General features: G+C 35.5%; 1 pseudogene; it reads left to right on the top strand.

The window, feature by feature from the left end:
• The first annotated feature begins 1,036 nt into the window (after positions 1–1,036).
• On the top strand, positions 1,037–1,776 carry LOC113909585 (annotated as a pseudogene).
• The last annotated feature ends 22,524 nt before the right edge of the window (positions 1,777–24,300 follow it).

Genomic DNA, 24,300 nt, shown 5'->3' with positions numbered 1-24,300 from the left:
GACAAGGAAAAGACAAATCTGAGAACAGAAATCAACAAAATTTTAATAAATTTGATGAAACCAAAACATGGTTCTTTGAAAAGATCAATAATATTTGTAAACCTCTAGACAGACTGACCAAGAAAAAAGAGAAGACATAAATCACCAGTAGCAGGCATAAGAGGTCCTACAGACATTAAAAGGATAATAAGGAAATACAACAAACAACTCTATGCTAATGAATTCAAGAACTTAAATGGGCCAGTGCCTTGAAAGACAGATATTAATAAAATTCACTGAAAAAGAAATAAATAACCTGAATATTCCTATATCTATTAAAAAATTGAAAACATTCCCACAAGGAAAACTCCAGGCTCAGATGGTTTCACTGGAGATTTCTACCAAACATTTCTAGGAAAAAAATATAATTATCAATATAATTGATATATAAATATCAATTTTAAGCTATCTCTTCCAGAAAATGAATTGAGAAAACACTTCCCAATTTATTTTATGAGCCAGCATCACACTGATACCAAAATTAGAAATAATGCATTGTAAGAAACTACAGACCAATATCCTTATGACCACAAATGCCTAAATCATCAACAAAATTCTAGCAAATTATATTCAGCAACATATAAAAATGTAATACATTATGAGCAAACTGGGATTTATCCAAGGAATATAAGGCTGGTTCAATATTTAAAAATCAGTCAATGTAATTCACTATTAAGAATTTTTTTTAATCACAGATAATCTCAATTAATGAAAAAAGGAAGGCTTTGATAGGAGTCAACATCCATTCATGATAGAAATTCTCCACAAAGTACAGACAGAAGAGAATTTCCTCAACCTGATAAAGGACATCTACAAAAAATCTGTAGCTAACATAATACCCAAGTTTTAATCCAAGTTATCCAAGCCTTAATCATCTAGTCTATAAGATGAGGATACAAATATTTGCCTCTTGGATTTATTATGAAAGTCAAAGTTATTAGCACAATGCGTAGCACATTAAAAATTGTGAAAATAGTCCTCTATTCCAGCTGGAACCATGGAGGGTGCAGAAGAGAAGAAGTTTCCTATTGTGCCAGAAATCCTTAAGAAAAAGCAAAGGAATTTCACAGAGTTGAAGATCAAGTGTCTGAGAAAGAAGTTTGCCCAAAAAATGCTTTGAAAAGTGAGGAGGAAGCTTATCTATGAAAAAGCTAAGCATTACCACAAAGAATATAGGCAGATGTAAGGAACTGAGATTCGAAGGGTGAGGATGGCAAGAAAAGTTGGCAACTTCTCCGTACCTGCAGAACCCAAATTGGCATTTGTCATCAGGATCAGAGGTAGCAGTGGCGTGAGTCCAAAGGTTTGAAAGGTGTTGCAGCTTCTTCACCTTCTCCAGATTCTTCAATGGCACCTTTGTTAAACTCAAAAAGGTTTCTGTTAACATACCAAGGATTGTGGAACCATATATAGCATGGGGGGACCCAACCCTGTAGTCACTGTATGAATTGATCTACAAGCGTGGTTAAGGCAAAAATCAACAAGCGAATTGCCCTGACAGGTAACACATTGATTGCTTGATCTCTTGCTAAATATGGCATTGTCTGCGTGGAGGATCTGATTGACCAGGTCTACACTGTTGGAAAATGTTTCAAAGAAGAAAACAACTTTTTATGGCCCTTCAAATTATCTTCTCTACAAAGGGGAATGAAGAAAAAGGCCACCCATTTTGTAGAAGGTAGAGATGCTGGTAACAGGGAAGACCAGGTCAATAGGCTTATTAGAAGGATGAACTGAAGTATCTACCATGATTATTTTTGTAATCTGGTCAGCTAATAAATGACTACTTTCATATTGAAAACAATGGTGAAAATAATTATTATTATATATGCAATAATAATAAAATTTATATTCATTACACATCACTACTGCATTATTGGTTGGAATGTTGCATAGTCCAGAACTCAGAATGTCTGCAGTATTACCACACCACACACACATACACATACACACACACACACACCACACACACAGAGCACACATTGTAAAAAGCACAAGATGATTTTTAAAAAGTCAAATAGGAAGTAAAACTGGAAAAGGGAAATAATATCCTATGATTGATCATTTTTTATGATAATGAGCACTAGCAGTCACTTCCTAAAATCTACTCCATTGAAAAACAAAATGGAAAACATTGCAATGGATTTGAGAGGAAATCTGCTGACAAAGTTGTCCCTGTAAGAGAATCCAGTGCAAGACATAGTTTCAGACTCACAAAATCAAAGTTGCCTAGTGAAGGTGTTACTCATGGTTTTTCTTAAATCACAGTTCTCATTCATGAAAGTTACAACCAGTCTTCTGGAATTTGTGTCATTTTGGATTTCTTTCTTTTAGAAAGTTTATATAGTAAGGTCCAGATTATTTCAAAGCAGAAATTTTTATTCATATAAACTTGGGACCATTTTTCATGCTGGAGAGATTAAACTAAGAGCCAAATCTATGTGAGAACCAAAAAAAGGGTACTTGCCCACCCACCCACTTGCTAAAAATAAATCTTCTGATAAACAGAAGTAAAATTTCTGAGGTTCCTACTTCCTGCATCCAAGACTTAGTAGACTCCTCAGTAATTCTAAAGGTTCAAGTAGTATGAATGCTTCAGATACCTCATGTTTTATTTCAGAGTATGGAATTCATACCACTCTAAGAGTATTACCTTTCTATTGTGTTGTAATTGTTTCTGTGTTATACATTTTGGGGTGTTTGTGTGCCTACTATGCTCTATTTAAGTCCTCCTGAGTTTTTCTTCCTCTACATTTATGGTTTACTGATATACTAGGAATCTAGCTTAGTTTCTACCACGCCTAATAAGCATTTTATAGTTAAAATTAAATAATGAGGGGTTTTTTTGTTGTTGTTTTTTTTAATCTTGAGTGTCTCACATTACAACAAGGGCTAGTTTAACTAAAGAGTTTTAGTCTTTGGGACTGCAGAAACTCATACAGAAATAAATTGCTGATGGGTGGTCAGCAATATGATGAAACATCATTGAATAATTCTTTATATATATTCTTTAATGGAGTATACTGATCTTGCATTAAGATATTAGGATATTGCATCCTAATGGGAAGTTAAACTTAAAAGTTTCATACTGTTTGATTCTTATGATGTATAGAGTCCTTTATGAGTCCACTGGCAGACGTTACTATTTTAAACCTCAGAAATCATTAGATTAAGTACAACCATCCAGTTGGATACAAAATTTAATTTCCAAATGAAAAATGATTTCTAATGTAATTTACACAAATTCATGATGCTTTTTCTTTGAGGATAGGCAATATTAAATGTTCTTTGTACAGAGTACACAAAACATGCATCCCACGCTATAAAAGTTGATTTTATATCAATATCAAGGGATTTTGATAACATAAGAATACATGTCTTAAAAAAAAAAAAGAATACATGTCTTCACACTAAGGCAGGCCATATGGCCAAATAGCACAGAGCAATTTTTCTGCTATAAAGGGAAACATTCTCTACTTAAGGATTTCACAGTCCTGAAAATCCCTGGTTGTAAACCATGGTCTCATAAAGAGACTAATGAGCAAACCCAAATGTGTAAGATAGGGAAAAATGTATGCACTGGGGTGAGAGAGAGGCAGCTGACTGTGGAATCCTCTGCTGTGATATAAGGCAGAGAACAGATGGGATATTTCTAGATACTACATATTGCTAAAAATAAGGTAATGGACATCTGTCTTAATGCCCTCTCCTTCTAGTAATAGAAGTCTGATATTCCTCATTCTCAGGTCATGTAGTCTGGGTGAGACTGACACTAACCAGCTCCAAGGATGGGCATGTGACCCAAGACAGATAAACCAGAGCCAATGAAATTCAATCCTTATACTTTGGTTGGAACTACTAGGAAAAAAAACATTTTCTTACACTTGAATTGTTGGCAAAATAGGACATAAACCTAGAACTACCGACAGCTATTTTATCACCATGAGGGAAGAGCTTGCTCAAAAAAATGGGGCCAATACAAAGAAGCAGAGCCAAGAAAGAAATACAACCTTACTGACATCATTTGAGTCCCTGGAACAGACCATGTGAGTGAAGGTCTTGACTTTTCAGATATGGAGTCAGTACTTTTTTTTTCTTTTTTCTTAAGCCAGTTATCAAATAAAAGAAAGTTCTCTCTAAAGGATTAGTCTAAAATACACTCATGGTTTACACTTTTAAATATTTGAGGAGAGTCAATACTACAGTCACATATCTCATGTTTTAATATTAAAAGATTCTTTTGTTTGCAATGGGGAGAGTCTCTAGCAAGCACCATACTTTTGTGTTAATATCTTATTGTTTATTTCTTAATTTGTGTATATTTCTCATTACAGATACTCCAGAGTATTCGAGGCTTTCCCCCATTCATAGGGATCTCTGGCAGAGAATAAATTCCTTCATAAATAAAGAAAAATGTGCATATTAACAGAAATATCAGGATAGCCTATTTTTAACTTTCATAAGTTATTTATCAAAGTAAAGGTTATAAATATTAATAAGGAACAAATTAAATGAAAAAACATGAGACTAGTTATCTTTTTATCCTCATCACCTAGCTCAGTACTGGGAACTTAATATTGGTTAAATGAATAAATGTATGCACGAATAAAGAGATGAATAAATGAATTTTTTAAATTAATGGAAAATCATCACCCAACATCTGACTCTTGTATTTTTCCCATATAACATTATTTTTGTTGATTCAGGTTTCTCTACAAGTAAAGTGTAAGGTATAAATGGCAACTTGGTATCACTGTATGTTATTAGTACAAATCAGGGAAATCCACTAACAATTTTACAAATAGTCCACTCTTGTGGTTGAAGAAAATATCATGCTTTCAGGGGATTTTGCAAATGACACACTTCTCATTGCCAGCAGAGAAACAGTCTTCCCCTTCTTTTCCTTTTCTTCTGCTCATAAGGCTTTTAGGAAAGAAAAGTGAGTGATAAAATCATATGGTCCAAGTTCCACTTGGAACGTTTTAGTAAATATGAGCTTCTAATTTATTTTGATCTTTCAGAGGCTTGGCAAATATGTAATATCCATATAGTTGCCATAGAAATAGAACTTTCTCAGATGATTCTATCGTCATTATCAATCTCCACAATAAACTGATGGTGTAAACATTACTATCAACTTTTCAAAAATGAATAAACTGAGAACCAAGATGGATGATTGACCTTCACATGGCAAATTACCAGGCCTAGAGCACAAAACACCTGGCTTCCATATTTTATGAGACCCCGCAATAGTGGCTACCATTCCAAACCACAAAGACAAGAAGCAATGCAAAAGTCCCACTAATAGAACAAGCTTTCAGAGACTTCTCTTCCTTCTAGCCATGTCTGGGCTGATGCCAGTCTGATTCTTTCCTGTGCTACAATATATGTGACCAGATTCTCTCAAACATTGGTATGAAGACACTTTTAAACTCAGTCACTGGGTGCCTGGGTGGCTCAGTCAGTTAAGCATCTGCCTTCAGCTCAGGTCATGATCCCAGGGTCCTGGGATTGAGCCCCACATTGGGCTCCCTACTCAGTAGTGGGGATCCTGCCTCTCTTTCTCCCTCTGCCCCTCTCCCCCTACTCGTGTTCTTGCTTACTCTGCTCTCTCTCTCAAATAAATAAATTTTTTAAAAATAATAAATAAACTCAGTCACTAATACTAGTGCCATTACTAGTGTTTTCAGATTATGAATTTGCTGGAAAGGTTCTAGTTTCTCTATAGTACCTGACACATTTGTGACATTTGATCAATGCAAAATACTAATAAAAGTTATCATAACTATTTGAAAGGAAAGAAGATGTAGTCTTCTTAACTTTTTCTGTAGGACCTCCACAACTTGGAAAATATACTAGGCAATTCCCATGATAACCTCGCCAAATAGATTGACACAATTTTCCTCTTTGAAAGAATAAAGAAACCAAAGTTACTATGCCTGAGTAACAGAATTTAGAACTGAAAGAAACTCCAAAAAATTAGCAATCTGAGCTTCTTCATTTATATCCTGTATCATTTTCATTCCTACTATGTGCCAAGCACTGAACTAGGCAAAAAGACAAGAAAATTGGGGCCCAGCAAGGTTACATGACTTGTCTAAGACCATTCAGCTACCTCAAAGCAAAAATGGTACTCCAAAATTTCCACCACTGTTTCTGGACCACACTAGCTTAAGGTACCAAAGTAAAGTCAGGAAAGTTTTGTCTTCTCTAAGATCTACTCTATCCCACCTAACATGCGGGTGCCCTTGCCAGTACCTCCAATCTGATATGCAAAACTGGTTACTCTTAAAATATAGTTTTAAAGCTTTTTTTCTCACATCATATATTAACTGCAATGGGTAAGGCAGTGTATCAAATATTCTCTTTGGAGAAAAAGAATGCAGACTCAAGATCAAGATGAACCTATTTGTCAGCCTTGGAGAACCTCCTCGATACTTGATTTCTTTGTTTTTCTCCCATCTGTACAACAGAAATAATAAAACCTACATTACAAGGGTGTTGTAAGGTTAAAAATAATGCATTTTTAAAAAGCTTCGTACTTAGGATGAGTCCCATAAATGGTAACTATCATTCTTATTATTTATTTAAATATCACACTCTAGTTTTAGCAGGGAGTTGTCCTGTTGTTGGAATGCAAATTTCCCTCCATTATTCCATTGGTCTGAGACAAAGAACTGGTCCAACCAGTCTTTAATCTTTCTAATAAATTGTGCTCCCAAGCTCAATGGAAATTCCTCTAGCTAGCTTAACTGGCTCAACCTTTGCCTGGCCAAAGCTCTACACATTATTATCCAAATATGTAACTCTCCAGTGAAAACACTACTGTACCCATAATCACTTCCATTCCCCATCCTCATATTCTGGCCTTTCCCCTTAACCTCTCCAGTTTTCTTCTCAAGAAGATACAGCAGGAAGTAACCAAGCATTTTGTAGGCATGGCACATAGTGGAAAGACTATGGGCGTCAGAGACAGACGAGCTTACAATGGCAGCCCCTCCACTGTAGAATTTCAACCCAGATAGGTGAACTTGGGCAGGTGTCTTGGTCTCTTGAGTCTCAGTTTTCCTCCTTTATAAAATGGAGATGATAATATATAGTTTACAATGTTGTCAGGATTGATGAGACTATACATGCAAAGCATCTAGCACAAAGGAAAATCTCAGGGAAATAGAAACTGTCACTATTTTGAAAAGTGCTTCATCTGTCCCTTCTAAGGTTAAACTGTTGGATCTCATAACTTGATCAGTTCAAACTATTTCATAAAGTAAATCAGGAATAGAATCTTATTTTTTGAGCACAGACAACCTCAATACTTTCCTTCACCCTATGTTTAAATGCACCCTAATCCAATTAATTTTAGAAAAAAATGAGCATTGGGTAGAGGTATATCAACACCTCACTTTTAGAAGGACAGACTAGGTTTCAATATGAAGAATGCAAAGTGATTTTTTTCTTCTATTATTCCTTTCAATTGAGACCATGAGTACTCTTATCTATTACAGATATGACATTAATTTTATTAGCCACTGCTACTCTGCTCTGCCTCTTTAAACTGATTCAAATGGGATGAATATTTTCTGGAAAAACTGTAGTGAATCACCTGGGCCTGTACTTTCTGAAAAGCAGAAAAATAAAACAAATTCATAGTTGTAATTACTATTTTTCAGTTTTGAGACAGTGAAATTCATAGTCTTGCACTGGAACTATAAGCTCCAGATTTATAATACTAAAAAGTAATCAAACTGAGGGTTCTAGAGGGGAGGGGGGTAGGGCGATGGGTTAGCCTGGTGATGGGTATTGAGGAGGGCACGTTCTGCATGGAGCACTGGGTGTTATGAACAAACAATGAATCATGGAACACTGCACCAAAAACTAATGATGTAATATATGGTGATTAACATAACAATAAAAAATTTAAAAAAAAAAGTAATTATGAACATAATTAGATTTCACAAAAGCAAGCCTAATTAGGATGTAGAAGTCTTGAGTGGGACAGAATTTCAGGGTTGATCCCAGCTTCAGAAGGCATCAGACTTCCCTCTTTCTTTGAAAGAAAGAAAAAGAAAGAAAGAAAGAAAGAAAGAAAGAAAGACCTTTTTTTTTTAATTTTATTTTCCAGAAGGACTTTTGATCAATACACATAAAAGATTCTTTCTGTTGCCTGTCCTAAAGACAAATTCTTCCTTGGGAAAAATTCTTCACTCCTTTAAGTAAATTCTCTCTACCAGTAAATAAACTAACAAAAGCACTACACCCCCCTTTTCCGGGTAATCAATTTCAAAACCTGGACAAATTGTAGGAGTGAGGCACATTGATACATAACAATAGTCTCGTGGAAAAAGTAAACAGAGGAAAATGTCAGGTTGCCCTACTTTCTAATTAGAATTATTCACAGAAAACATTGTTTTCTTGCCTGACTGAAGGCCACTTCAGACCAAAAGGGTTGAAGTAAGCCTGGTCGGATGGTTTTCAATGAATTTCTGTTGAAAGTTTTTTGATAAAACATGGTGCTGGGGTTAAAACTTTAGGATCTGAAAAGGTTATTCTGGAGATCATTCATCCTCGGTAATGTGGTATCTAGAGACCCGATAAGGTTAATCCAAATTATCCGGGAGATTACCCCTGAGACAGCAAATGGTTCCATAAACATCACCATTGCTATCCCAAGCAGAGAAATGATATGCTTCACTTTTGTTAGCATTTTCAAGGAGACTAAACCTGAAAATGTCGGTGAAATGAAGACTTGGGTTTATAGGCAAAGCTGTCACTGGACCTCTGAATTATGAGGCTAGACTTCCAGTAGCTGCCAAGTTATAGGTCAAGCCCTTCTAGGTCAACTTTCACCTCTTTCACAAAACCCATGATGAAATTTCAAAGGCTTTCATGGGAAGTTTTATTAACTTAGGTTAGTTTGAAAGAAAAAGGTAGACAGGGCAAAATGTGAAATCCCATTATCTTTGTCCATTGTTTTCTGCCCTTTTTGCTGCAATGCTTATAGGATCACACATGGATAATCAATTATTTGGGGCACACAGTGGGAAGGCAGGTTGAAAAGGCTAAAAGGATTCTTAAAACTTTTAGGACATTTGGCACACAATATTCAAAAAGTAAAAAACGTAACTTCTTTTTCCTTTTACATTTTTAATACTTTTAACCTACAAGCTATTCAAAATGAAGCTGAAACAGTTTAATTTTTTTCAGAATTATCACACATGTTATAAAAGTATGGGGGTGGGGATACAAATTTACAAATCATAAGCTAAAACCTGTTATTACCTGGCATATAGTAGGTGCTCAATAAATGTTTGTTAGCAAATTCTGTTTAATTTCTGCATTAAAAACAAAGCCAAAGTGTAGTATGAGTTAAGACTGACATGTGCAAATTGTGTTATTTCCATACCCCAAGTGGTTATTTATACATGCAAATAATTGTTTGGAAAATGAAAAGTTTAAAATATATCCAGATATATAAACATAAGAAGACATTTTTATGTGGAGAAAAAAAAAAAGAATCACTATATTGGTGTCATTTAGTGTTTTTGTTTACCTTTCAGTGAAGTTCCCTAATTCTAGCACTGATTCGGGGATTTGGTTCTATGAAGTCCAAAACTGTGGTTGTTATCTATCATTCATCATAAACAAAGACCAAACCAAGCCAGCTGTGCCTTTCCAGCTCCACTGCCATCACCCATAACATGCCTCTAGCATCTTTGTTTTGTTTGGTTTAAATTCAATTAGCCAATCTGGCTGCATCACTTTCCCTTGTGTGTGACATATCAATAGTTCCTTATTCACAGCCTGTCATGGAGACCACGTGGCCTCACATTAGTGAAAAGCCACAGATTGAAAGTTCGGCCCTACCTCCAAATGAGGATCTATATACAGTCACAGAGACACAGTGCCAGGATTGAGAGAAGATATTCATCATACAACTTTAAATTGATGTCCTATTACCAACTCATACCACCTGCAGTATACTGTAAACTGATCTTTTGTAAATTCTGTAATTTTCTTGTGAATAGAATGCTTATACTGAATTGCATTTTTTCTATTTTGAGACTATGAATATTATAGCCCTAATTATTAGGGGGTTTTTTGTTTTGTTTTGTTTTTTAGCATTTCTTCATTTCTTTCCATCTACCAGAATCCATGGCCTAAGCTTCTCTCAACATCTGAGGGGTCCTTTCCCAGCAAACTTGGGATAACATGGGTACTTAACATGGACCATAAGGCCCTAATTGCTCTGGGCTCCTACCTAACTCTATAGCCTCATTATTTCACTACACTCCTTCTTGTCTCTGAACTCTGGCAACTCTCACCTTCTCTGGGCTCTTCAGACAATCCATGCTCCCTCCTGCCATAAACTTTTGCATACAGATGCCCCTGTCTGCAGTAATCTCCTTCCTTAACTCCCTGACTCCTCTTCAGTGTTATTCTCTGCTCATCTTTCAGATCTCAGCTCAAGGGCCACTGCCTCCAGGAAGCCTTCTTTGGCTTCTCCTAATATACAATACACTCTCCAATACCATGTTCTTACCCCAGTTATAATTATTCTTTTATTTACATTATTCTTAAGTTAATATCTATCTCCCCACCAGATGTAAGTTATAAGAGAAGAAATATCTTTTCATCAGGAGCAGGAGGGGACAGCAATGTGTGTGTGCACACATACTTTCTCTTCACCTGGCACAGTTGGCTGACATTTATTAGAAGCTTAAAAGATATTTGTTTAATAAATGAATTTTTTTTATCATTCCATGCTGCTTCTTAAAAAAATCTGAACAGATGTTAATTATAATCTATGTTTTAAAGAGCAATTATACCCAAAGCCTAATCTGTACTGGCTCAATTTATCTAAAACAAACAAATAACTTTTCAAAAAATAGGTATTATACCAAAATATTGTGATATCCATTCAAAAAAAAATCTCTTTTGCTAGTTACTTTGCGCCTAAAATATAAAACTCTAACCTCAGATGCACTAATCACCTAGAAGAAAAAAACACCAGAGATTTAAGAGACTGTGTGGGGTTTTATGCCACAAACAAAATGGACTGAGCCAAAACATTTAGTTGACTCAATTCTCCATGCCTGTTTAAGCATCTGAGTCACATGGAGGAAAGGAGAGACATCCATCACTGCTTCTCAGCCATCTAGACATCCTCCAATGAATCACATCAGTGATGTGCTTTGGTTCTACTCCCATCTCACTTGTTCATACAGATAGAGGCTAAAGAGAAAAAGTCTCTCCCACACTGCAATCAATCATACTGTATCAGTAAAATGGATAAGTAAAAAAAGTTATATAAATAATATAATTGTAATATGTATGTCATAATAATATGTATGTAATACATATGCTACAAAAATTTAACTTTCTGAATATAAAGGAAAAGAACATTGAAATAACTGGAAATAAGAACAATTTGTGGTCACAGGAAAACCTCCCATGCTAATGGAAAGGCCATTAAAGGTCAGTAGTTGAAGAGCTAACATGTGTACAGAGCTTACTAAGGGCTAGGCTCCAGTCTAAGTACTTTTACATATTTGAACTTACTGGATTCTTACAACAGTCTTATGAAATAACTATTTATTTCAAATATTTCAGACCCACTTCATAGATGAAGAAACTGATGCACAGAGTGGTTAAGTAACTTGCCCAAAGTCACACAAACTAGTGAGCAGAAGAACTAGGATTGAAACCCAGGCTGTCTGGCTCCAGATTCTACCCTCTTAAAAACATTATACTGGCTCTCAATAGTTGTCAGTCTTGGACTCCACAATCCTAAATTCACATATCACTCTAAAACATCCAAAATTGTAATTTTTTCCACAGACACTAACCAATAACTTTTTGAAGCTGCATATATTCGTTTTTCTCAGCATTAGAATATTTAAGATCTGGAAGAAAGACATCTGAGGAAGAGAAGAAAGTTAAAATAGAGAAAGCCAGAATCAACCCCTCCAGTTTGGTATCATAATCATAATCATTACTAACTTTTTTTAACATTGTGCTAAGTGCTTTATCAAATTGTCTTACTTAAATGACACATAACACACATAGATCAATGGAACAGAAAAGCAAGGCTGGAAATAAATCCACACATATATGGTTAATTAATTTATAACAAAGAAGCCAAAAATACACAATAAAGAAAGGACAGTCTTCAATAAATGACGTTGGGAACACTGGACAGCTACATGTAAAAGAATGAAACCAAACTACTATCTTACACCATAAGTAAAAAACTAACTCAAAATGGATCAAAGATTTAATGTTAAACGTGAAAACATAAAACTACTAGAAGAAAATATAGGCAGTAAGCTCCTTGATATCGATTTCGGCAATGATTTTTTAGATTTGAAATCAAAAGCAAAGGCAATAAAAGCAAAAATAAATTAAAAGTCTCAGCACACTAAAGGAAACCAACAACAAAATGAAAAGGCAACCACCAAATGGGAGAAAATAAGTGCAAATCATATATCTGATATGGGGTTAATATCCAAAATATATAAAGAACTCATACAAATCAATAGCAAAAAACCAATCTGATTTAAAAATGAACAATCTGAATAGTTATTTTTCTAGAGAAGACCTACAGATAGCTAACAGGCACATAAAAAGGTGCTTAACATCACTCATCATCAGAGAAATGTAAATCAAAACCACAATGAGATATCACCTCACACAAATTAGAATGGCTATCATCAAAGAGATAAGAAATAACAACTGTTGGCAAGGATGTGAAGAAAAGGGAACCCTGTTTACTGTTGATGGGAATGTAAATTAGAGCAGCCACTATAGAAAACAGTATGGAGTTTCCTCAAAAATTTAAAAACAGAAATACCATATGATCCAGCATTTCCACTTCTGCGTATTTAACTTAACAAAATGAAAACACTAATTTGAAAAGATTTATGTACCGCCATGTTCATTGCAGCATTATTTACCATAGCCAAGATATGGAAACAACTCAAGTGTTCATTGTTAGGTGAATGGATAAAGAAGGTGTGATAGATAACACACTGGAATATTATTCAGCCACAAAAAAGAATGTTAAATCTGCCATTTGCAACAACTTCGATAGAACTTGAGGACATTATGCTCAGTGAAATAAGTCAGACAATAAAAAGACAAATCTCACTTGATCTCACTTATTTGTGGTATCTAAAAAAAAAAACAAAACAAAAACAAAAAAATGAGCTCATGGATACAGAGAATAGATTAGTAGTTGCAAGAACTGGGGGTGGTAGGGTAAGTGAAATGGTTGAAGAGGGTTAAAAAGTACAGACTTCCTTATTAAATAAATCAGTCATGAGAATACAATGTACAACATGGTATAGGTAACAATACCATACTGTACATTTGAAAGTTGCATAGACTATAAATCTTAAGAGTTCTCATCACAAGAAAAAAATTGTAACCATGTGTGGTGATGGATGTTAACTAGAATTATGATGGTGATCATTTCACTATATATACAAATATCGAACCATTATGTTGTATACCTGAAATTAATATGTTATATGTCAATTATATATAAATTTAATTAATTAATTTAATTTGTAGCCCTATGAGGTCACACTACTTAGTTCCATTTTATAGTTGGAGAAAACTGGAGATCAAGGTATTTGAGCAACATTCACAAGGTCACACAACGAAGTCCAGAGCCCACAACAAAAGAACTGTTATGTGGTCTTCTGAAGTTCTAGATTCTACAAAGCCCCCAGAACTCAGGTAAGATATTTATGCACAAGCAGGATAAAATGGGTAAAAACAAAGCAGGGTTGAGTTGTAGGGATGAGGGACATACATTAACTAATTTCCAAGAGAATGCCTAATGTAGGAAGAGGAAAAAGAGAAAATTGAATCACTAGTTCATGTAGAAAAGAAAATACTGCAAATTAAGTTTAGGGAAGGTTTTTCAGGGCTTTTAAAGAAGTTAGAGATATGACAGTAAAAATTCAAATAACAAATACTTGTATAAAAAAAGAATTTGGCAATACAAATAATAATAATAATAGCAACAATTATGATAGTTGTTTACTAAATATCAGACATTATTCTAAGGTCTTACATTTACTAACTCATTCAATCCTCAAAATCACTCTGATAGATAAATACTATTCCTATTCACATTTTACAGATGAGGAAACTAAGAAACATAGAGTTTAATTAACCTATCATACAAGAGGCAACTCAGGCAGTTTAAGACAGAACCCATGCTATATTTACTTCTAAGATATTCACAGTGGGAGGCTGCATTTATCTGTTGTATTAGATGCGTGTGTGACTTCATATGCCAAATCCGGGTTACATGCAATCATTTTCATTGTGCTTTTTCAAATAGTATTTTAAGTCTGTATATTTCTTTTTGAAAGATGGGATTATGCTCATTTTCTGGGAAAGTATGCTTTAATATGAAACTTAAAAGAAACTAGTAAAGAATAAATAGCAAACCATGGGCATGTATCCTAACTTTACTGATTGTTAAAATCCCTGTTATCTATTTTAATCTATAATTTCTTCAATCTCCATTCTTCCTTCCTTCCTTCCTTTTTTCCTTCTTTAGGCATTAGGCAGACTTCATTAGGACAGTAATGGTGGCCTGTAGGACAATGATATCAAAGCTGTGGAGAAAAGGCAGCCTGAGCAGCTCAGTAACGGCACCTCTTAAAGATGGTGTTGGAACCACGTCGTGAAGGAAGCCTGGTTACAGCTGGTAATGACAGCCCCGTGAAGATGGTGTTAGAGCAGGGCAGCAGGCATAGTCTGACAAGATCAATAGTTGGCTATATAAAAAGGATCGAGCAAATGAATAAATATATTGGTGATAATGAGAACCAGGTTTCTCAATTACTGAGAAGAACCCCACAGTATTGGAGTTATTAATATGAACTTAAAGTCTCAGAATGTATAAATATAGATGCAAAGGGATGTGTGTACTTGTGTGTATTTCTTAGCTCTGGCCTGGGAAAAACAATACCCCAATTGCAATGAACACATTGCGCACCCTGATCTTGGTTTCTAAATTCCACTTTATACTGAAAGGAACTAGGACTTCTTGGGGGGAATGGCTCAATCCAGGGCTGGGCAAGGAAAGTACAAGGTGAGCCTAAAACATTTTTTGGCCTCAAGAAGTAAAGAAATGCCAAAAGAACACAGAAGCCAGTTTAAAGGAACAACTTAAGGTCAAGTCTGGGTCAATTTGAACATCAAAATAATAATGACAGTAACAGATTATAAGCTATTGAATAAAATAGGAATCAATGAGTCTACACTGATATAAGTAAGTGAGTGAATAAATAAATGGAGAGAAAAGAAAGCTCTGCTTATAATATAACAATAGCTAATAAACGTGGAAGAAATGACAGAATTAGAATCAACACCACTTAGAAACCATCATACTGATAATTCAAGCATGATAAATCAATGGATGCTAAAACTTGTCGGTGAAACTGAGGTGAGGAATATGTATTTATATAGTTTCAAAGTATTTCCACTAAAAACACTTTAAAAATAAAGAAAAAAAAGCAACTTCACAGCAGAGACTCCTTTGGCAATCAAGTGGTCAGAATTTACACCACCAATGAAGGGACAAATCAACATCATGTGCTGTTCAACTGGAATGGAGTATCACTTCTGTAACATTTTTGCCAAAAACTGCATAATCTGATCATAAGGAAACATTTCGAAAACTGAAATGGGGGACATTCTACAAAGTGACTGATCTGTGACCTGAAATTTGAAAAGGATATGAAACTGAAAGGAAGACTGAGGGACTGTTCCAGATTGAAAGAACTTAGGGAGACATGACAATTGGCTGCAGGGTGTGATCCCAAAGCCTTACACTACAGAGGATATCAGTGGGGCAATGGTAAAACTTCAATGGAGGCTCTAAGTGAAGAATGTGCAGGAGATTTTTGTGCTGTTCCTACAATTTTTTTCTAAGTTTGATATTATTGCCAAGTAAATTTTTCTTATCTCAAATGGATAATAAAGTAAGGTTGGATATGACACAGCTTAAGACTAAATTGTAATTTGTACATTAACCAGAAAGTTCATAGAAATCTGATTAAGTACTTAAATAGGCAGAAATATGTGCTAAGAAATCACTCAGTCCTTCTTTTATACAGTTGGAAACTGAGTCCCAGAAAATAAAGAAAAATTGTTATGATTTCATCAGATTCACAGACTATTAATCATAGGTAATGTTTTCTTTTAAAAATCTGAGGTTATTCTCTCATGCTTTAAAATTATTAAAGCAAAAGCCCATATTCATAGTGCAAATAATGCCTCAAGTAATTTCCATAAAGGATAGACAGAATGATACACATTTTTCAGCTACTGACCTACCCCAAACTCTGTGAATTTAGATTCAAAATTTTTTACTCACATAAAAGGCATTTATTCTTTCATTAGAAATGACTACTCCTTTACCACTTGTTCCTCAAACTCCTAGGGACTAAAAGAGTGTATAGATCAACTTCTCTTTTTTTAAAAAGATTTATTTATTTATTTATTTTTTTGACAGAGAGACACAGTGAGAGATAGAGAGAACACAAGCAGGGGTAGTGGGAGAGGGAGAAGCAGGCTTCCCGCTGAGCAGGCAGCCCGACACAGGGCTTGATCTCAGGACCCTGGGATCATGACCTGAGCCGAAGGCAGATGCTTAACAACTGAGCCACGCAGGCGCCCCTAGATCAACTTCTAAATAGATTTGAGAAACAAATGAATTCCACAGATAATGTAGTAAACATTTCTCCTTAACCTTCATTCCAGTCCAAAGAATTACTGTTGATCAAGCATCTAATCTCTTCTCCCCCTGCCAGTAGTTGACTCAAGGATGCATCAGCCTTTCATGCGGCTTGGGAGTACAGAAGAATCTTCTCTCCTGGATGATGCTGACCTGCTAACAGTCATATTTTGACCATAAGAAGGAGCTTAAGGATGGAGCAAAAACTATGAATGACAAAGTAGAGATACAGAAGAATCTCAGTGTCCAATAACAATGCTTATCCACTGAATTAACTAACCCTGAAAATTGCTTTATTTCAGGATTTTCTATTATAGAAAATAACAAATATTTTTCTATTCAATTTAATTTGAGATAGGTTTTCTGTTGCAGCCAAAAGTATTTAAATACATATACGTCAATGATAAAAGCATAAGATCAAAGAAAATCTCCTACAAAGGGGATAAACCTTAAAATATGCATTAAAATAAAAGAAAATATCAGCCATAGACCTCAAATTACTTAAGAGTTTCCATATCTCAACCAGTTTCTGGAAGGGTACAATACTGCATAGGTGGATTTTGTAAGCAAGAGTACAGAAGTCCATAGAAGATAAAGGAGGGGCATGAAGTGAGCTAAACCAGCCAACCAAATTCAAAAGCCTTTTTGTTGTGGGGAAATTTCCAAGTTTCTTATTTATATAGAACATAAACAACATATTCTGCTTCAAGGTTTGCTCACAAGTTATGGTAACTCAATGCTTAGCATCCCAAAACATGGGTTAGCCAAGCCCAGGAGATCACAGAGGTGAGTACAGCAAATAGCCCCATCAAGGCCACTGTGGAGAGCAGTTAACATAAATTGCTTGTTAAAAATGAGTGTTCCTAAGACCAAACCCAGGGACCACATTCAAAGCACCCACCCCAGTAGCCCTGTTTGACCTTTAGGATGGCATACACAAAATGCTGAGTTGGAGAATTGTCAGATGGAATGGAGAGATGAGATGATAGCTGAGAGATAATGTTAAATGGGTTCCTACCCAACCAAAGCTATCAGGTTTCTCTGAAATGGCATGTGACTTCACTGGGGTATCAGTTTACTTAGGTACTTGCCATTGGTCTGGAAGGAGATTCCATGTAGGGGGATTGCCATCTGCTGGTGGCTCTCTTCTTAGGGACAGATACCCTTGACTGTGCCTTACTTAACAACACACATGATCATTCAGCAAGTAGTAGTTTCTTTTTCATTGTTAAAATTAGACTGTCTTGTTAATTAGACAGCTATAAAATTCTCCTGAGGAAGTTGAGCAAGGTAACTCAAAAAACAAGAGAGAAAAAAACAATAGATAACAAATGCATTTTTGTCTTTGCTACACTAACAGTTTTCGTCCAAGTGGTACACTAAAATCCTGCAGATAAAATTGTCTTCATGTTTAAGCAAGTATTAACAAATTTTTATAAAATGGATGGTGACGCCTATGCTTGGAAATGTAGAAACATAGTACATTGATTTATCTGACCATATATTTAAAGACCAAGTCTTAAAATCTCCTGAGAGTCCTAATCTCCCGGGGAATATATTTTCCATGTGGCATATAAAAAGAAAAGAGAAACACTAGCTTCCAAGCACAAAGCTACAGATTCAGCCTTCAAAACAGAGGTTAAAATTCCCATTTTTTTAGTGAAATTCCTTGGAAGCATACTGCTTTATATTGTAAATACAGTTGTACAGGCAAAACTCAGTCCTTCAGGATACAGAATATGGGTTTTAGACCACGAAATTTCCTTCAATATCTGTCCAATATATCCCCAAGTCATATAAGCATAAGAAATATGGAATTAGGTTGTATTATTTCACCCACATTTTATTCTTCAGAGCAACACTCTTCTCTTTAACAACATTGCAGGACCTCTGTATTAGGAAACAGCCCCTCAGAACAGACCAGTTTATGCCATTTTCTTTAATGTTCAGTAACAGTACAAAAATCAAAATAAAAGCATAAGCAGCCTTAAAGCAGAAAGAAATCCTGTCAGAGGCCGCAACTGGGATAAATCTTGAGGATGTTGTGGATAAGGGAAATAAGCCAGTCACAAAAAGACAAATGTTGCATGATTCCCCTTATATGAGATAGCTAAAGTAGTCAAATTCATAGGGACAGAAAGTAGAAAGATGGTTGCAAAGGGCTTGGAGGAAAGGGGAATTAGTGTTCAATGGATATAGTTTCAGTTTTGCAAGATGAACAAGTTCTGGAGATTGGCTTCACAACAACGGGAATATAATTAACCTGACTGAATTGTACACTTAAAATGGTTAAGACAGTAAATTTTATGTTATGTGTTTTACTTCATCACAATTGAAAAAAGATAAGCAAACATGGTAGAGGCTGTAAACATGATCTATAAGCGAAGGTTAAAGGGTTTGCCATCACAGTATTTAGTCTAGCAAGACAGAGTACATGCAGTTGCTTAATCACATGGATTTGAAAATGTCTCCTAAAGAGCAAACCCTTGACCTGTTTTCTCTACTGCTGCAGAGGACATAATGATGACACACACTAAAACCAAAGAACAGCTGCAGAACGTAGTAGAAAGAACAACCAAACTTTGAGGAAGAAATTCTACTCTACTTCTAACTCTGACCTTCGACAAATGAAGTGTCAGAGAAAGAACATCATAACTTTGAGGTAACCTGGACTTTGGGAAAAGAAGTGACTGCTTTTGACTTTCAGTTTTGTTTTGTTTCTGTTCACTGAATATATGAATTTGGGCCAATTATTTAAAGCCCCTGGGGCGCCTGGGTGGCTCAGTTGGTTAAGCGTCTGCCTTCGGCTCAGGTCATGATCCCAGGGTCATAGAATCAAGCCCTGCACTGGGCTCCTTGCTCTGCGGGAAGCCTGCTTCTCTCTCTCCCTCTGCCACTCTCCCTCTGCCACTCTCCCTCTGCCACTCCCCCTGCTTGTGCTCTCCTGCTCTGTCTCTGTCAAATAAATAAATAAAATCTTTAAAAAAATAAAATAAAGTAAATAAATGAAGTCCCAGAGCCTCAGTTTTCTGACCTGTAATTTTGGGGGTACGGGTATACCTATCTGACAGAGTTGTTATGAGGCTGTGAAGTCGAACTAACAATGACAAGAATGCACCTGGCATGCCTGGAGCATTGTAGGTATTCAGTCCGTGCTCTTTCCCCAAGTGTCCTGCCATCTGTTTTCTTTTCTATAAAATGGAGGGCGATGGTAAGTGCCTAACAAAATAACATCATAAAATACCTGATATGTGCTTCTATGCCTTCTCTGACCTTCAATTTTGCCATCTACAAAACATTGCATTAATACTACGTAAAAGGGTTGTGAGAATAAAGAGAGATAATAAATTTAAAATTGTTCTGTACTGAACATGGCACTTAGTACTGAACAAATCTGTTATCATTATTATTCTTTTTCAGGAATATATTCAACAATCATCTCTTGAAAAATATTATCTATAATCATGCCTGGTCCTGGATCAGCTGGTCTTTTCATCATTCTTTAAGTCTTCTCTAAAGGAACCAATATTTTTGTCAAACTGTTAACAAAAAAACCACTGAACTTTTGTCTCAGCAGTGATATCAAGATTTCAAGCCCTGACTAGGAAGGCGATTTTCGTAATAGTGAAGGATCATGAACATGTAAACAAGAGATACTAGTTAAAAACCTCAAGACATTTCATTCAACATCAACATTAGTTGATTATTGTTTTCATCACCTTCACATTAGCTACTTCTAATTAATTCAATGTTGAAATAGAGAAACAAAAAGACAGTATGTGCATCCTTCATGGCCTGGAGACCCTAAGAGAACACTGCTTCTCTCTCCATTTATAGGAACCACTGAAATCCAAGGGTAACAATAATTCAGTAGGTGTTTTTGTTGCCTCCAAACCATTATTGAGACCACCACAATCAGGACTTGACTAATTGTAAAGTTTGCTAAGTTTGTTTCTCTGTTCCATTCCTTCATTTTCAGCCCCTTACCCCATTCCATTCGTTCGTTTTCAGTCCCTTACCCCATACCTTGTACCCTTTGAGCCCTTTTGCCAGGACTCGGGCTCATGACCTACCTCCACGAGAGCCTATTTTATATCCCACCTCCAAAAGATTTCTCTGTCCTCTGTCCCATCTCTTCAGCTCCCTGTTCTGTACATTGATAATCTGACAAATTCACAATAATACTATAGCATGTGTTTATACAGTTTCCTACTTCAAAGTTGCTCATTTAAATTCGTTACAAATCCCTGGGGTGCCTGGGTGGCTCAGTTGGTTAAGCATCTAACTCTTGGTTTCGGCTCAGGTCATGATCTCGGGGTCCTGGGATTGAGCCCCGCTTTGGTCTCTGTGCTAGCATGGAGTCTGCTTGTCCCTCTCCCTCTGCTCCTCCCATCACTCGCACTCTCTCTCTCACTCTGTCTCTGTCTCTCTCTCAAGTAAATAAATGAATAAAAATCTTTTTTAAAAATAAATTCTTACAAATCCTTGTTGAGAACTATGTCTTAACCCCAAAAAGCTGTAGCAAGTCATTTATTCACCAAACATTTACTGAGCACTTGCTATTTTCCATGTAGTAAACTTGGTACTAACATTATGTACCTAAGTGAAATACATATGTGATTCAAGAAGCCCACAGTCTAGTAGAGGAAATAAGTATGTGTGCAAATAATTGCAGTAAAACTAAATGAGTGGTAGTAGAGGTATATTCAAAAGTTGTAACAGTAGGTAATTGAGGGATAAAGTTAAATAACCTGTTCCAGATCACAAAGCTGTGACTGGTAGAATTAGGATTTGAACCCAGGTATTCTGGCTCCAGAGCCTGTGGGCTTAACCACTATGTGGTAGGGGGAATAGTCTCTAATGAGGCCTATTATTTTGAAATAAAAATCCCTAAATAATTTAGAAAATGTATCTGATCAATTTCATTAAAAAAGAAACTTAAAATAATATGTTAACCCAGTAAGGGAAAAAACATGACACACATTAAGATATCAACTAATCTTCTTTACTGTATCCCCACTGCCTGTCATATTAGGCATCCAATAAATATTTAGTTTTTAAACAATGAAATAATATTTATAAAACCAAATGTACATTTACCTATAACCCAGCAATTCCACACCAAGATATTTACCTAAGAGATACAAAGATATATATCCATATAAATACTGATACAAAAATGTTTACCGCAACTTTATTTGTAATAACTAAGAACTAGAAAAACCCAACTATCCATCAATATTTGGCTTATAATGGCTTTAAAAAACTGTGGTGTATTTATTTAGTAATGGAATACTAGTAAGAAATAAAAGAGACTACCAAGACAGGCAACAATACTGATGAATCTCAAAATAGCGTGCTATAGTTAACTTACATTTAGACTATACTTAAGCAGGGCAGACAAGAAGGAGAGCATGATTTTGTGTAAGAAGTATAATCCAAAGAATTAGATGAAGGGGGGGAAATCAGAAGGGGAGATGAACCATGAGGGACTATGGACTCTGAGAAACAAACTGAGGGTTCTAGAGGGGAGGGGGGTGGGAGGAGGGGTTGGCCTGGCGATGGGTATTAAAGAAGGCACGTTCTGCATAGAGCACTGGGTGTTATATGCAAACAATGAATCATGGAACACTACATCAAAAACTAATGATGTAATGTATGGTGATTAACATAGCATAATAAAATAAAATTTAAAAAAATTATACAAAATAAAATCTAAATTAATTCTTCCCAAAAAGAAAAAAAAAGGAAGTATAATCCAAGGAATTAGAAACCTGGGATTTGGTGTGATATCACTCCTCTTCCCAGATCTTTACTCTGTTGGCTAACTACTTGTTTGCCCATGGTCAACTTAATTAACCTATCTGGCCTACAGGTTTTTATGTCATTAATTCATTCATTCAGTAAATAATTATTGAGCCCATATTATATATCTTAAAAACTTAATACCTGAATGCTTTAAGGTGAAGAGGTAAACTGGATGATGCTGAGATTCCTGTCCATTCTAAAGTCTAACGGTTCTGGATGAAGAACTAAAGAATTAGCTAATTGTTCTATTCCATATATCTAATCAACTGAAAAAGAAAAGGAAACTTACTTTTTTCTTAGTAGAGGGGTTATATTAGAATTATATATAACTGTATTTTTCTTTTCCCTTTGAAAATAAAGACTAGCTTATCCATTCAAAATTTCCTATATAAATGTCATTTTTAAGAAAGATCATTTTCCAAGATATGGCCTCTTTTCTAAAAGATTATCTTTGAGCGGCCACTCCCAATCAGAAGCAAGCCTCTTCCTTATTAGACCATAGCTCCTCCTTGTGGTTGACAGGTGTAAGACCCTTAAATTCCAACCACAGAAAGTTAAAAAAAAATTGATTTGATCATATTAGGATAAACTCTGAGGTGAAAAACACCAGTATGATTTTGTCTTTACTCCATTTCCATAGATGCTCACTCATTCATCTTATTAACTAACCCAGCTCAATGAATGTTACTTGAGAGATAATCCAGGGTAGGATTTTCAGTCTCAGGCTCTTGAATCTGTGATGGTTTAAAGTAGCATATATGTTTTACAACTCAAATCTAGGTCTCAACAATAAATTCAGTGATTTTGCTTTGATCCATGCTAAATCCATGCTCTAGCATGGTAAATTATAGATTCTGCTTCATTGGGTAACAGGTCCTATCCTACTAACATAATTCTTATCGATGGCTTAAATAATACATAGAAGGATTTTTATCAAAATTGCGAATAACACTAAGATGGAAGGGGAGTTAAAATACCAGGTAACCAAATTAATCCAAAAAACAGTTTGACAAGCTGAAAAAATCAGACAAAACTAACAAGCTAAATTTTTAAGTAAAAACTCTACCTCAAAAATTTAAACATGAAATATAATTGGGACAAAACATAAGATCTTGCATTAGAACTTTTTCAGAAAATGAATTGCAACAGGATGGGAAAATCATAATTAGCAGCATCATAAGTAAAAATTAATCACCAATGGGAGCTGGCTATTCAAAAGGTAATATGAATTTGGACTACATTAAAATAAATGGAAACAACTTAAATGTTGTTCAGAAGAGAAAGGATAAATATTGGTATAGTTACTACAATAGAATATGATGTAGCAGTGAAAATCAATGGACAAAAACTTCATATAACAACATAGTTGAATTTCACAAACACAACAATAAGTTGCAAAAGAATATATATATATATTTATACAGGTTCAAAATTTTTTAAAAGATTTTATTTATTTATTTGACAGAGAGAGAGACAGCGAGAGAGGGAACACAAGCAGGGGGAGTGGGAGAGGGAGAAGCAGGCTTCCCACTGAGCAGGGAGCCCGATGCAGGGCTTGATCCCAGGACTCTGGGATCACGACCTGAGCCGAAGGCAGCCGCTTAACCAACTGAGTCACCCAGATGCCCCAAGTTTCAAAATTTTTAAATGCAAAATGATACTCTGTATTACTTAGGAATATATGAGTATATAAT

Source organism: Zalophus californianus, chromosome 4, assembly GCF_009762305.2.
Source record: "Zalophus californianus isolate mZalCal1 chromosome 4, mZalCal1.pri.v2, whole genome shotgun sequence".
Taxonomy (NCBI): Eukaryota; Metazoa; Chordata; class Mammalia; order Carnivora; family Otariidae; genus Zalophus; species Zalophus californianus.
The sequence above is the reverse complement of the archived record's forward strand: the minus strand, read 5'-3'. Positions and strand labels throughout refer to the sequence as shown.